The following is a 1042-nucleotide window of genomic DNA, read 5'->3' as shown; positions in this document are numbered from 1 at the left end:
TCGGTACATTTTAAAGCGATATCAAGTACAATTATTTTTGTGTCAATACTTTATTTATTTATTAAAAAGGAAAAGTATAAATCTGAACGTAAGATATATAAAAGAAGTAAGTAAATTTATATTAACCCAATTATTTAGAATTAATAATCTGAGTAAAGAATGATAAAGCAATAGATCACATATTTATATTCAAATTTTATTAATTGTTACTGACTAGATCGTACCTTATACATAATCTTATTACATGGTATTCGTGAGATGGCCACCGCCTCTTCGTTGCCTAAGTGTATTATTTCAGGTACTTATCAGTTAGGTCATTTTTAATACCTCTATGAGAGGAACTTAATACAAACCTTTTTATATCTACTTGTCTTTACTATTCTAAACCCTCGGACTCTACAACCCCGATAGAACCTCGTTGCTCCTGAATTAACCAAATCCCCAAATATCCAACATTGGTCAAATAAAATACCCCCAACCAACAACATTTTTGCTTATATTTGTATCACTACAATTTTGAGATAAAATATGTTTTATTTAAATTTCAAACCCAAGTTCTAAAATAAAATAATTTTGTTGGTATAATTATGAAGTATGTGATTTTTTTTTCAGTCTCTTAGAAGCTAATTTATCAAAAACAAAATTTAAAAACTTATTTAAATTTTGGATAAAAAAAGTTACTAAATTATAAAATAATAATATATAGACAATGACATAGTAATATTTTTCATTTTACCTAAATTGAATTTTATTTTCATAAACAAACAAATTTACTTTAAAATGTGACACATCATGGTAAAGTAATGTAAATATAAGTAAATGAAGTAATTGTAAAATTATTTTTTATCTAAGACGATTAAGCAAATTTCATTTTAAATTGAAAATTTGTGTTTTCATATGTTTAGCAATCATATTAATTGTTAGTTCAAAATAAAAATATGTACATTTACCTAAAGAAAAACATTTTAAATTACTTTACTAGATTTTACTATATGAATTTTATAATTGATTTTTAAACACATTTATTTACTTTTTCAACTAA

Source organism: Daktulosphaira vitifoliae, unplaced genomic scaffold (assembly GCF_025091365.1).
Source record: "Daktulosphaira vitifoliae isolate Bord-2020 unplaced genomic scaffold, ASM2509136v1 Scaffold_3, whole genome shotgun sequence".
Taxonomy (NCBI): Eukaryota; Metazoa; Arthropoda; class Insecta; order Hemiptera; family Phylloxeridae; genus Daktulosphaira; species Daktulosphaira vitifoliae.
This window is presented reverse-complemented; position numbering follows the sequence as displayed.